Below are 14,652 nucleotides of genomic sequence, written 5' to 3'. Positions count from 1 at the left end.
ATTCTTGGAATAAATCCAACCTGAACACGTGAATTTATATAATAATACAATACACTATAATACTGTACAACACATTCATGTATTCAATCTTGAACTTTCACATTAATTTCACTTTATTTTACACCATCACTTTGTTACACTCATACTTTAATACACTATTACACCTTATAGCCATTAATTATTTATCAATTTTCACATTTAGTCTCTTATTTTTCCACTCTTTAGTTCACAGGCAATATCCATTTAAATGTTTTCCATATACATTATGATGTTTTCTGTACTCAATATTTTTCAGTTATTTTACTTACCAGACATTAGTCTTCATTCTTGTTCATACAGCGTGTCCAAAAACTGCTCTCCCTGGATGCCTGGATACTCCGTGTGGTGGAGGGTCACCGCGGTCCCTGGGTAACATGTTCCCAGAGCCGAGGTTGTGCCAATAATTTCTTTATGTTGCCACCTCTAATGCCCAAATGGAGTCTTTCAATTCCACGGACCTTAAAGGTCCTAGGATCACAGTTGTGGTGTGTCCTAAAATGTCTGGGAATTGTTTTCAGTAGCCACTATACACCCAAAATTGTGAGACCATTTGGGGAAGGAAGCAGGAAGTTGGGATGTTTCCCATGCGGTGATTGTGTAGCCTGCCAAAACATCTTGAGGACGCAAGAATTTGACTCCTCTGATGGAAGTAGGACATTTAAGATAATGGAATACATTTCCTGCAGCAGTACCAACGTCATATACTATGCAACTTGTGGTTGCTCTTTGGTGTATATAGGGATGACAATCAGAGAATTGCGGGTCCGGACAAGGGAACACGTAAGGGACATAATGAAGGCCCAACAAGCGAGGACACCTTTAGAATTGAGCCAACTGAAAACAATTCCCAGACATTTTAGGACACACCACAACTGTGATCCTAGGACCTTTAAGGTCCGTGGAATTGAAAGACTCCTTTTGGGCATTAGAGGTGGCAACATAAAGAAATTATTGGCACAGAGGGAGTGCAAATGGATTGTACTTTTAGATACGAAGGTTCCAAAAGGTCTTAACGAAGCATTAAGCTTCTCTCCATTCTTGTAAGATTCACAATAATGCTTTTCCTGAAATTGCCCTGTTTCAACCACATTGTCCACTATATATCTATAGACTAGAGTGGCTCAAGAAATTTATACCTTTCTTATGTTCCCATATTTTCCCTCCTTCTATTTTTTGTTCCCCCTCCCCCCCACCTGTTTTTATCTTGTTTGTTTTGAAAACAGAATGACTAAAAGACATTTTTCTATACAACGATTTATTGTAGAACACACAAACACGATGCTTAACATACTTTCCTGTGATGCGCTGTCTGGTGGTCTCTGAGATGGAATTGGACGTGATGAAAATGCTTGACGCCCCCCCAAAAAAAAAAGCGAAAGAGAAAAAAAGAAGATCTAAGAAGAAGAAAAGAAGAAAAAACAAGAAAAATGATACAAGAGATGGAGATACACATCAAAACGCAGAAGTAGGATCCTTGTTGGGTCCCCTTCTACAGGACTTTGATAGGACTATACATATGTCTGGAGCTTGAGTAAGATCCGAAGTCTAATGGACACAATCATATCGCTATCTGGCTTTCACTTTTTTTGGGGGGGGTGTGTGGGGGGGGGGGTAGGTGGGGGATGTGAATTTTTGTGGGAGGCACTGTGATAGATTTGGGGTATGTTTGCAACTTTGAGTGAGGGCAGGGGGGGGTGGTGGCGGGGTGTGGTGTGTGTTGGGGGGGGGGCGGGGAGGTGCGGGGGGTTCATGGTGGGTGTAGTTGACATTGAAGAGGGTGGGCACGTGATGGGTTCGGTGTGGTTTTTTATTTATGTCTGGAGGGATATGTATGGGGATGGGAGGGAGGTGGGGCATCACTATGCACTGACATTCACACCATCACAAACATAATCAAATTCTTGGAATAAATCCAACCTGAACACGTGAATTTATATAATAATACAATACACTATAATACTGTACAACACATTCATGTATTCAATCTTGAACTTTCACATTAATTTCACTTTATTTTACACCATCACTTTGTTACACTCATACTTTAATACACTATTACACCTTATAGCCATTAATTATTTATCAATTTTCACATTTAGTCTCTTATTTTTCCACTCTTTAGTTCACAGGCAATATCCATTTAAATGTTTTCCATATACATTATGATGTTTTCTGTACTCAATATTTTTCAGTTATTTTACATACACAGGCCCCCTGAGGAAGCGGTAACGCGAAACGCGCGTCGGGGTACTGGCGTCCCCGCCACACACAGCATGGGTAAGCCGATCCTGCTATCATCTTGTTAGATTAAGCACTTAGCACTTTACCATAACTTTACAACTCCATGTTAGGTTGGATCACTAATAACTTCCTTTGCACAGGCACTTTATAAGATTTTTCCATTAATTTATACACATTAAGATGCCTGGTTTTATAGTGCTTAAATTGCTGATTTGTGTTGCGTGGATGCAATAGTTGAATCCCGAGGACAATATACTGTAGTCATACTGTTACATTGATGTTTTTAAATGATATTGATTATTAAAAGAAGTTTTTAATTTTAAATGGCGTAATCTAGTTTATGTGGACCGGATATCACTCATGTGTTCTTTAAGGTTTTGCCTAGTTAGAGATGGAGTGGGTTCGTACAAAAGAATATATGGACAAATGTCTTTTCATTATTTGGTGCTAATCTTTTGGTTTAGTACACAATTACTTGGGCCTAAACCCGGATGGCAGCAGGGTTAGGCAGCACAGTCTTTGTAATAAAGTACAGTCTATAGTGCCAGAATAAGGCACAGAAGTATATATCCTGTGGTTCGTGACGCCACTTGCAACATCCCCCACCGGGGCCTAGCCTTTTCTCGGGGCCTGGAGTCAGCCGGGGCCCGCAGTACCTGAGTGGCTGGCGGTTGCGGCCTAGGCACGCTATTGTCACGGTGCTTGGTATGGGGAACCGGAGGGCTGTCCTACAGCCTGGCAGGTCTCCAGCAGGGTGGTGTTGGCAAGAAATGATGAGGGAGAGGCTGCTATAGCGGATCTCCCTGCGGCAACCCCTTTTGTGTATAGAGTATAAGTCTCTGTGTAGTGGACAGGGTGCCCGTGATGGTGACAGCCGTAGTAGCAGGGACCAGACGGAGGCAGAGGTTGAACAAAAACAACTTACAGTTCTTTATTGGAACCGACAGGAACATCAGCAACGTGCCTTCAACAGACTGGGGGGATGCTGGAGAGGTATTTGGAGGGAGCCACAGGATGTAGATCACCAGCCTGGATGCAATGGCAGGCTGGGAGGTAGCTGTGTCCTGGAAGGGTGCTTCAGCTTTATCCTGGATTGCTTCAGGTATCACCCTTGAAGGTAGGATGATACCCCTTTCCTCTCTCTCTCTGTCTAACTTGTTCAGACTCCCTGGTCTGACTGACTACTACTCAGAGTGTTCTCTAGAACATTCCTGGCCCGGGGTTTTATTATTCCCACTGGTCAGGTGGTGGCTGCTCCTCCAATTACCTCTCAGCTCACAGAGATAGAGTGTAATACATGTGACTGGCTAACACATATGACATCACATAACACACTTAACTCCTGCCTTACCAGGCAGGATCTACCACTGCAATGTTCCCCTGTGTCCTATAAGGACTATGTGGTGTGATGTAGTGACATGCTGTTCGGCTGACTAGACCCTACACAGGCTGCAAGCTACATGGTGGGACGTATTCGCAACCACTCCTACTATCCATCTCTATCTGTAATGCCCCTATATAAAGTAATACCCTCAGTCCAAATAATGCCACCTATTCACAGTAATGCCCCCATATAAAGTAATACCCTCAGTCCAAATAATGCCCCATATTCACAGTAATTCCCCCATATAAAGTAATACCCTCAGTCCACATAATGCCCCCTGTTAACAGTAATGGCCCCATATAAAGTAATGCTCCCAGCCCACATAATGCCCGCTGTTCACAGCAATGCCCTTTATAAAGAAATGCCCACACTGTTTACTAATTAACAAAAAAAAAATCACTAATACTCACCTGTCTTCCCTTCGTGTCCTTTCTGTCTTCAGTGCAGGACGATCGGCGGTGATGTCATCACATCGCGTCTCCTGCTGCCGGCTGCTGTATTGAGCTGCATGAAGCAGGAGACGCAATGTAGTCACATTATCGCGTCTCCTGACAGCTCCCTGCACCATTCTACTATCCATCTCTATCTGTGTCCTGATGACACAGATAGGGATGAGAATGAAAAAATTTCCCCGGACAGCGGGACCAGTGACCTGCTGATCTGGGAGATCCGGGGCACGTGCCTCGAATCTTTTGACCTAGCGACGCCCTGCTGGTGCTATATTTGAATATAATTAGCGTCATTATACTGTAAGTGTGAAATGTGTGAAAGGAGCAATAAATCATGGAGAAGTGGTTCTTCAATGCAGGATGTGAGGGGTGTGCATTGATGAAGACCAAGATGGAGCGGTCTAATACAGAGAAAGAAGAAAGGAGCTGCGACTGATTTTTATAGTGATTTATTTATATAGAGGGTGTTGTAGTTATTGGGGCCATGTAGCTATGTACAGTTCCTGCAGTGTATTAGCTTTTTGTAAATTTTCACTTGTGGTAAAGTCATTGCTTTGTATATATTATAAATTATTAAGAATAATTATTACAGATATATTATACTGTATTTACATAATGAGGCACATTTACTTACCCGGTCCTGTCGTGATCCCCGATCCGGATGGTCCGATATCCTGCATGTGTCGCTTCCCTGCTGAGGTCCGCCGGAGTTCACCTTCTTCTTCCTGGTGTATGTGAGTACATTGTCTTGCGACACAACTTGAGATCGTCTGACGGCCCGCCCCCCTGATTTGTGTCGCTTGAAAGCCGGCGTCGGTGCGCCAAAATCCGATCGCGTACGCCAAAAACCCCAGTTAAATGCGGCGCGAAACATAAAAATTCGGGAAACCCCACGGAAATGCGTTCCGCAGACCCTTAGTGAATGTGCCCCATATTCTGTAAAAGTGTGTGCAGCATATATATGGTGTGTGTAATTGTAGTGAATACAATGGGGCAAATTTACTTACCTGGTCCTGTCGCGATCCCCGATTCTGATGGTCCGAAGAGGATGAAGTCCGGCGCGATTCCTGAAGATCGTGTACCTGAGTTCATGCATCCGTCGCTTCCCCGCTGAGGTTCCCCTGGAGTTCACCTTCTTCTTCCCGGTGCATGTAAGTGCGTGTCTTGCGACACAATTCTAAATATTAAATCTTGCACTTAGTCTGAATCCGTCGGGTTGTCCGACGGCCACGCCCCCGATTTCTGTTGTGTGCAAGCCGGCGCCGATGCACCAAAATCCAATCGCATGCGGCAAAATCCCGGGGGAATTCGGCACAAAATGGAAATCGTCGGGAAACCTGATGAAAATGCGCCCCGCAGACTCTTAGTAAATGAGCCCCATTCTGTATGTATGTTGTGCATATAAAGTGTATGTGAGATTTATTATAAGTGACTGAGAGAAGAACTTCTCTAGTTGGCCATGACAACCAATCAGAGCTCAGCTTTCATTTTCCTACAGCTATTTATAATCTAAAAACTGAGCTGCCATTGGTTGACAGTTTTACCTCAGACTCATGTGATAAATGTGCCTTGTGTCTGTATATTTCGGTCTAGTATATATTTGTACTCTGATGCATAATGTGCAGGATGGGGATGGATTTATGTATGTGGGGCCTAATCCTAAATTTGCTCCAAATCCCACTGGAGTCTGGTTATGATTGCTGGCAGATAATTTGCGCTGCACAGTACAATGTTTTTGCTGGTGAGACCCTGGCATCAACATAGATTTACCCAAATAAAAATAATCCCTAATACAAACATAATAATAATTATTATTAACCGCTTAGAGCGGAGGTGACATGAGGGGGGAAATAGGTGCAATTCCTGGCCGCACAAGCCCTGATAAATGCTCCCCAATATGCAGAGTATTGTATAGATGTGTTGGCACGTCACTGGGCATGGATGGCAGGGGAAGTAACAATACAAGATGGGGATAATGTCCAATCAGCCTCCAGGATTACTGACTGCAACATTTCAGATATAACAAAGGTGTCTGAGAGTAAAACTGTTCAGGTTGCTCACGGAAACCAATCAGCACTCAGCTTTCATTTTGCAACAGCAGTTTATAAACTGAGAGCTGAGCTCTGATTGGTTGCCATGGGGAACTGAAAAAGTATTCTGTCACGCACTTCTGATACATGTGTTTATTTTGATGTTATTTATCAGTAACTTCTTCACTGATAGCAAAATAATGCAGTGGTCATATCCCCTCAGCGTCATAGCCCCTGCTGCTTGAAACCATTAGAGGGAAACCATCACCTAAAACAAACCAATTAGAGACAAGATGATGAAGCCCCGCCCACTTGAAATTGACCAATCAATAGTAAGATTATGCTGAAAGTGACCAATCAGGAGCAATGTTATACAACTGTGCCCAATGGAATTGTCTTGGTTATGATGTCACAGCCACCTGGAGCCAAAGAATTGTAAACAAGACTGTGCGGCCATATTTCCCCCACAGCAACCAATCAAGAGCCAGATGGTACAGGCCTGCCACCCAATTTGGGGAAAACTCCAGCGCACAGCCAGTGGGGACCGACCAGCCAGAGGTGGTGTGACCATAGGACGTCTACAGGAGCCACATGAGACCAGGAAAGGACAGAGAAGACATCAACTAAAGAGGAAGAATAATTCACAGGTCACTTATATGTTTTATCCATTGTAAATAGGATGTTCTATGTTGTGAGGAGCCATTAGATGGGGGGAATATGGGGGGACACTGCTGCTACATACTGTATGGGGGACACAGCCGCTGCCATTGGGGGAGGGGAGGGTAAGAACACAGTCCCATTGCCATAGGTGATAGTGTCTTGGTGTTAGTAGGGATCAGTGGGTACGGGCACAGTGCTGCTAAAAGCAATATAGGAGTGGGTAACCACTGCAAGTGGGAGTGGGTAAGGGCACATTGCTGCTGCCAAAGTGGCGGGTATGGCTATGAATACAGTGCTGAGGCCTAGTAGAAAAGGTGCCATTCAGGGGCGGACGGGAGGGCCTAGGGCCAAATAGTGAAATAGATTCTGGGGCCCACCTACTGCTACATGGAAGTGTTACCTGTATATTCTAAGGCTACAGTTATAGAATGTGTTTTCATTGCGTTTTGAAAGGCACAAAACATCCGTCAGGTCAAATAGATACCAAAACACATCAGTATTAATGTATAGTAAAAAGTATTTTGTTTGTGCAATGCGATGGAAACACATAATGTGAACGCAGCTTAAAAACATGTGCACAGGATGTGATTGAATTGTGATTTAAAATGCATTTTAGGGGGTTTGAGCGCTCCTCATCCCTCCCCTCTCCATAGAAAGCCTATTGGACAGCTCATGGTGCAGTGAGGCACAGGGGGACATTTACTTACCTGTCCTGTTGCGAACCCTAAAAGTGCATTCTCCGTCCGGAATGCACTGTGCCGCGATTCACTAAAATCGTGCGCCCAATTTCCTGCATGTGTCGCTTCCCCGCTCAGGGACGCCGGAGTTCACCTTCTTCTTCCCGGTGCATGTAAGTGCATGTATTGCAACACAGTTTCAAAGTTAAATCCCGCACTCCGTCCAAATCAGTCAGATCGTACGACGACCCGCCCCCCGAATTCTGTTGCATGAAAGCCGGCGTGGCTGCACCAAAATCTGATCACGTGCGCAGAAATCCCCAGTTAAATACCTGTCCCAGCAGCGCAATCCCCAAAAATGTCAGAATTTCCGACTGAAGTGCGTCCATGGACCTGATCACGTGCGCAGAAATCCCCAGTTAAATACCTGTCCCAGCAGCGCAATCCCCAAAAATGTCAGAATTTCCGACTGAAGTGCGTCCATGGACCTTTAGTAAATAAGCCCCACAGTGTACTTACTGCATGGTGATTGGGTGCCATAGATCTCTATGGGGGTCCTGATTTGGCCACAAATTGTAGATCCAGGTCATGGCCCCCATTATGGTTGTGTGCATGAGGCCTAAGGGCGCAAAGGGAAAAGCTAGCTTACCTGTTTTATATTGAGGCCATGACTTTGATGTGTATCATAAGTTATTCTAAATTATTTATTCACAGATGATTACTATTGTCCTATAGACCTGCACAAGATCTTCATCCCTGAAAACCTGCACGTGACATTTTCGGCTCCATGCATCAGCGAACATTCTCGGCTCCACGCATAACCGAAGAACTGCAAACCTGATCCTGATCTGCACAAGACCTTCAAGACTCCCCTCATCACTGAAGACCTGCACAAGACCTTCAAGACTCCCCTCATCACTGAAGACCTGCACAAGACCTTCAAGACTCCCCTCATCACTGAAGACCTGCACAAGACCTTCAAGACTCCCCTCATCACTGAAGACCTGCAAACCTGATCTGACCAAACCGAAGCCAGAATCCAGAACTTCTGCCGTGGGCCCAAAGGAAAGCAAGGACTCCACAACGATGAAAAAGAATTACATGAGTATTTTTAGAGATTACCCTACTCAAATCATGCCCTGTCAGCAAGGTGCCACCTCCACCATGAATATGAGCTGAAACCCAACTCATCAGAACCACAATGTGTGGCACTTAAAGGTGCAGATAGTTTGCTTTACATTAAAAGGGTTGTCCACTTTGAAGGAAATCCACCACTCAGGTAGACACAATTTACACTAAATACACTTACTGGTCGGCCTTTTTTCATGCACTCCAGAACATATCTTGATTAGTCACAAAACACCTTTATTACGAAAAAAAATTTGACTTTTCAAACTATGCAAATTAGTGGGGGGCTCCTGTGGACATCACGCAGGCGACCCGGCACTCTATCAGTTGCTAATTATGCACGCCTACTGCATGTTATCTTATCTACCAACGCCACTCCCCGGGAGCCAGTGACGTTACCCAGCTCTCGGGAAGTCTTGTGATGACACGCCTGTTGCTTAACATGGACGGGGACAGCGCATGTGGGAGGCTTCACAAGAGCTAGGTGATATTACGTCTCTCTGTGAGGGGGGCAGGAGTGGGTAGACATGATAGCACGCGGTACATGTGCATAATTAGGAACTAAAAGAGCTCCAGGCCACATGAGTGACATCCGCAGGAGCGTCCGGTGCTAATTAGCATATTGTATAAAGTCGATTTTTTTTTATGCAATCAAATTTAATGTTTCGGGACTAATAAAGATATGTTTTGGAGTGCGCGAAAAAAGTCCGACCAGTAAATGTATTCAGTTTAACTTGTGCTAGGTATCCTTTAAGCAAATTTAAGCAAATAATTAATATTGTTTGGTTAATGAAAATATATACAAATTTCCAATATAATTTCTGTATCAGTTCTTTGTGATTCTTAAGATCTCGTCTTGCTGTCTGTTTAATGTAAATCATTAGGAAGCTTCATTGTTTACTTCGGTCCATGGTCATGTCAGGCACCTGTGTATCACATGACTGATGTTTATCCACATGAGTTACATAATAATGCTTCCTGTTAAAGGGCATTAAACAGACAGCAAGCAGAGATCTTCAAAACCATGAATAATTGATACAGAAATTATAATGGAAAATTGTATACATTTTCATTACACAGACAATATCCATTGTTTACTGAAATTTTCTTTAAGTGGACAACCCCTTTAAGTTCTCTTCCCACCAGTTCATTTCCCTTTGTCCATTTTTCTGCCCTCCATTTTCACCTCACATGGACATTCACTAGGTGATGGTGTGAGGTGGAAAAGTAGGGAAAGGCAAGGAGAGTTGGTCTTCAGGTATATTCAGTATGGAGGGGGCACAGCACTTGCACCTGAGAATTGCTCTATACTGGTGGTTCTATTGTTAAAAAAAGGTTTTATGCCTTTATTAAAGTTTTCCAGATCTCAACAATGTATTCTATAATGTGATACAGAACATGGTATATGCACAGTTGTGGTGAAAACAGACTAAGAACGCTCCCCCAGCATAACCAACACACAGATTAACCAATAACAATACGGTAACACATCGCCCATACATACTAATACACATAGCGATACTGACCAACGACACGTTCTCAATTTTGTTATATTATGAATTCTACATTAGCTGATGGACAAGACTAAAAATCTGATATGTAGTACAGGATGGAGACAACCGTCTGCGGCTCCGGCTCGACTGCCCTTTTCTTTGAGTGGCCCCTCAATGTTGGGAAATGGGCGGAGGACATTGTCTCCATTAGAATGGGCCTCCCTGGTGCTGGACTCCTCTACCAGAGTCTTAGCGGACGGTGATATCACCAGACCCTAGACATGTAGTGGATGTGCGGTGTATATGCACTCAGGGGCGAACTATACGTACAACAACATATCAGTAACATGGTCACTTTTTACTTAGACGTGTCCACAGCTTTTTTCTTAATACACAATTTTATTAACATTTTTGGCGGCACATAGGCAATAATGCAGTACAGTAACACATAATCACATACAGAACATGACACATGCACAGTAGTTGTGATATAAACAGCCCAGGCCAAATCCTCCTCCCTCTCCCAGCGTAACGAACAAAAGCAATAACCAATAACAATATGGCCACACATCGCCCATTATATACTCATGCAGATAGTGATACCAGCCAATGACATGTTTTTGGATCAGAATTCGAAAACTAGTTTTTATAAACAATTTTATTAAAATTTTTGGGTGCACATAGCAATAATGCAGTACAGTAACACATAATGACATACACTACATTATAAATGCACATAACATTCTGATAAGCCATGAATCTTACATTGGCTGTTGGACAAGACCAAAAATCTGATATATAGTACAGGATGGAGACAACCGTCTGCGGCTCCGGCTCGACTGCCCTTTTCTTTGAGTGGCCCCTCAATGTTGGGAAATGGGCGGAGGACATTGTCTCCATTAGAATGGGCCTCCCTGGTGCTGGACTCCTCTACCAGAGTCTTAGCGGACGGTGATATCACCAGACCCTAGACATGTAGTGGATGTGCGGTGTATATGCACTCAGGGGCGAACTATACGTACAATAACATATCAGTAACATGGTCACTTTTTACTTAGACGTGTCCACAGCTTTTTTTTTAATACACAATTTTATTAACATTTTTGGCGGCACATAGACAATAATGCAGTACAGTAACACATAATCACATACAGAAGATGATACATGCACAGTAGTTGTGATACCAACAGCCCAGGCCAAATCCCCCTCCCTCTTCCAGCGTAACCAACTAAAGGAATAACCAGTAACAATACGGCCACACATTGTCCATCCATATTCTCATGCAAATAGTGATACCAGCCAATGACATGTTTTTGGATCAGAAATCGAAAACTAGTTTTTATAAACAATTTTATTCACAATTTTGGATGTACATAGGCGATAATTAAGTACAGTAACACATAATGACATACACTACATAATATATGCACATAACATTCTGATAAAGCATGAATCCTACATTGGCTGATGGATAAGACCAAAAATCTGATATGTAGTACAGGATGGAGACAACCGTCTGCGGCTCCGGCTCGACTGCCCTTTTCTTTGAGTGGCCCCTCAATATTGGGAAATGGGCGGAGGACATTGTCTCCATTAGAATGGGCCTCCCTGGTGCTGGACTCCTCTACCAGAGTCTTAGCGGACGGTGATATCACCAGACCCTAGACATGTAGTGGATGTGCGGTGTATATGCACTCAGGGGCGAACTATGCGTACAGTAACATATCAGTAACATGGGCACTTTTTCTCGGATGTGTCCACAGCTTTTTTATTTAATAAACAATTTTATTAACATTTTTGGCAACACATACTGTAGGCAATAATGCAGTACAGTAACACATAATGACACACAGAACAACCAATGACAATATACATTTTCACATAGTATCACTAACTCTATTAGTATCTGGATGGGCTGACAGCTTATACAAGTCTAATCATCCCAGTCTATTCTCCTCCATGACTCCTCTACGTCCTATGGGCAAGATGTAGATGCCACAACCTGTGGATATGTCCACAGTTCCCATAAGATTCTAATAAATTATAAATTTGGATAATTGAATAAGTAAAATTGAACCACCAGACCGATAGATTTTGATAATATGGTGATATTTTATCCCTGAACCCTAATGTGATTTGAGTGCTGGTAATCTCTGAACAATGCTGTGGAATGTTGTCCTCCTATAAGTAATAACCAATGTGAGTCAACGAGGGTTGGACCTTGATTGTTATTGACTTGCAATGTTATGAGATTGTTAAATGAATGATCATATATTGTGAAAAATAAAACTCAATTTCCTTGTATCTGATATCTCTGTTTGTACACACTTAATGCTTCTAGTACTAATGCTCTCATTGTATGTACACTGCTTGTATATAGTGGTTGTACCATTAGGATGGTCAGTGGTGCAACAAGACTGCAAGGGGCCCCGATGCAAAATTAGGAATCGAGCCCCATATACCTAAACTTTGCTGATCCTTCCCATGTCACAAATGAAACTTTGGAATACACAAATTCCATAAATAGGCTCCAAAAATATACACACATACACTCAGGGGCGTAACTACAGAGATAGCAGCCATAGCAGCTGCTATGGGGCCCGGCATCCAACCTGACACACTGAAGAGTGGAGGATGTGCACCATTATATACATACTGTGCTGCACATTGTACAGCATAATGGGGCACATTTACTAAGAACATTGCAAGCTGCACTATGTACAGTGTGCAGAGGGCACCAGATTCATGTCTTGTGTCACCTATTCTTCCTGAATCTGGTGCCCCCTGCACTGCCCCAACAGAGTGCACCAACTTTACTTTTGGGTGTGCGACACTTCTGTCAGACTTTGCATGTTAAATGTGGTGCACGGTCCGACTCTGCACTGGAACGCCCATTTCAGTGACGAAATTTGTGTTGCATGAGGAATAGTGCAGCCACGACACAAAAATGTTGCGTGTGACACATGTGGCGCTGACACTTCTTAACCCCTACGGGACGCAGCCTCTTTTGGCCTTAAGGACGCGGCCCCATTCTTCAAATCTGACCTGTGTCACTATAAGTGGTTATAGTTTTGGAACGCTATGAGATATCCAGGGGATTTTGAGATTGTTTTCTCGTGACACATTGTACTTCAAATTAGTTTAAAAATTTGGATGAAATCTTTTGCGTTTAGTCATGAAAAAAAACAAAATTTGGCAAAAATTTGGAAAAATTCTTTATTTTCAACATTCTAAATTCTCTACTTTTGATTCATAACTTACATTTCCCAAATGTCTGCTTTATGTTGGCATGGTTTTTTAAGATTCCACATATTTTACTAGAATGTTATGAGGCTCAGAATTTAGGTACCATTTTTTACATTTTTTGTAAAATCACCAAAACCTGTATTAGATGAACCTGCTCAACTTCTAATTGACACTGAGTGGCCTAAATAATAGTGAGACTCGTAAATTACCCCATTGTGGAAACTACACACCTCAACGTATGAAAAACCACTTTTAAGAAGTTTGTTAACACTTTACGTGTTTTATAGGGGTTTAAAACAAAATGGAGGTGCAGTCTGCAAATTGTAATTTTTGTTCACAATACACCCATTTTGGGTGGAAAATTAAACATTTACAATGAATTAAATGAATAAAGGCTCCACAAAGTTTGTTACCCAATCTCTCCCGAGTACACGGATACCCCATATGTGGTGGTAACCTGCTGTATGGGCGCACGGCCGGGCATAGAAGGGAAGGAGGCGCCATCCAGATAGGGTATTAATTGAAAATGATCTTTTTTCTGGAGCTTTTTTTTGTTTTGTTTTTTACGGGGTTCACTTTGCGGATCTAATAACAATTCTGTTTTATTATGCAGATTGTTACGGACGCAGCGATACCAAATATGTGGGGGTTTTGTGTATTTTATTCAATTGTACTGAATAAAAACCAATTTGGAGAAAATCTTGTTCATTTTAGCATCACCATCTTTTCATATGCATAACTTTTTTATTTTTCGGCTGACAAATCTGGTTAGGGGCTTATTTTTTGCGAAAAGAGTTGTTCTTTTTAGTGGGCTTATTTTGGAGTGCATAACATTTTTTAAATTACTTTTTAGAGCATTTTTTTTATAGGGTATTAATTAAAAATGATCTTTTTTCGGAACGTTTTTGCGTTGTTTTTCTACGGCGTGTACCGTTCGGGTCCAGTAACGATTCTGTTTTATTATACAGATTGTTACGGACGCGGCAATACCAAATATGCGGGGGGGGGGGTTTGTGTTTTTTATACTTTATTAAGTGTTTTTATAGGAAAGTGACATTTTAGGGGCTTACCATATATTTTAATGCATTTATTTTTTATTTATTCTAATGTATTAACTTTAGTGTTTTTGACTTTTTTTTAATTATACATACTTGAACTTGAACCAGTGATGCTCTGATCACTGGTTTAAGTTCAATACACTGCTCTACAATACTATTTTATTGTAGAGCAGTGTAAACTGTCTGAGCAAGCTTGCGCATGCTCAGAGAGTTTACAGTCAGACCCTGAAGGGGTTTGACTGCCAGG

At 42.4% G+C, this 14,652-nt stretch overlaps 1 long non-coding RNA gene across 1 annotated transcript; it reads left to right on the top strand.

Moving 5' to 3' along the window:
* Positions 1 to 6,336: 6,336 nt before the first annotated feature.
* LOC140077264 (uncharacterized) lies at positions 6,337 to 12,410 on the top strand. Its single transcript, XR_011849742.1, has 2 exons — positions 6,337 to 6,790; positions 8,195 to 12,410. It is a non-coding gene; the product is annotated as an uncharacterized lncRNA (long non-coding RNA).
* Positions 12,411 to 14,652: the final 2,242 nt, after the last annotated feature.

Source organism: Engystomops pustulosus, chromosome 9 (assembly GCF_040894005.1).
Source record: "Engystomops pustulosus chromosome 9, aEngPut4.maternal, whole genome shotgun sequence".
NCBI classification, from domain to species: domain Eukaryota; kingdom Metazoa; phylum Chordata; class Amphibia; order Anura; family Leptodactylidae; genus Engystomops; species Engystomops pustulosus.
The sequence above is the reverse complement of the archived record's forward strand: the minus strand, read 5'-3'. Positions and strand labels throughout refer to the sequence as shown.